The sequence below is a fragment of the Octodon degus genome, unplaced genomic scaffold (assembly GCF_000260255.1).
Source record: "Octodon degus isolate 3935 unplaced genomic scaffold, OctDeg1.0 scaffold00041, whole genome shotgun sequence".
Lineage (NCBI taxonomy): Eukaryota > Metazoa > Chordata > Mammalia > Rodentia > Octodontidae > Octodon > Octodon degus.
The window spans coordinates 3,996,840-3,997,630 of NW_004524617.1; positions in this window are offsets into that span (position 1 = coordinate 3,996,840).

Sequence of the window (791 nt, forward strand, 5' to 3'; positions counted from 1 at the left end):
TATTATATGATCTTGAAAAATGGAGGTATCTGTAAATTCATCTGACATATATTTACCGTGAAGCATTTCTGTCTACTAGATTAGAGTTTTATCTAATCTCATTATTTGATCGGAATTTCTTTCTTTCTTTCTTCTTTTTGTGGAACTGGGGATTGAACTCAGGCCCTTGAGATTGCCAGGCAAGCATTTATTCTACTGAGCTATCTCCCTGGCCCCTTGAATTTCTGATAATAAGCCTTTAAAAGGAAGGTTGCACACACATCAGAGTCATTTCTCCAAGGGAGTTGATACAAGGGACATTTTTCAAGCTGGACATAATCTAGCATCAAGGAAATTAAGGCAAGAGGATTGCAAAATTGAAGATCATCCTGGACTACAGATGAAATCTTGTGTCAAGAAACCAAAAAAAAAAAGTTATTTCTTTTAAAAACTTTAAAACTGGGCCAGGGATGTAGCTCAGAGGCACAGTCCTTGCCTGGCAAGTACAAGGTCCTGAATCAGATTCCTGGTACCCCTTCACAAATAAATTAAAAATAAAAACTTAAAAAAACTTTAATTAATTAAGGGCCTGGGGAGAAAACTCGGTGGTCTCAGCACCCACCTGACAAGCGCAAGGCATGGATCCCTGGGTGTTCCCTGCCTGTCACTAAAGCTGGACATGGTGGCATACTCTAATCCTAGCACTGGGGAGGCTGAGACAGGAGGATCACTACAAGTCTGAATTGCATAGTGAGACCTTGTACTAACTAACTAACTGAATAAATAAATTTTAAAAGACTTAAAAAACCTAA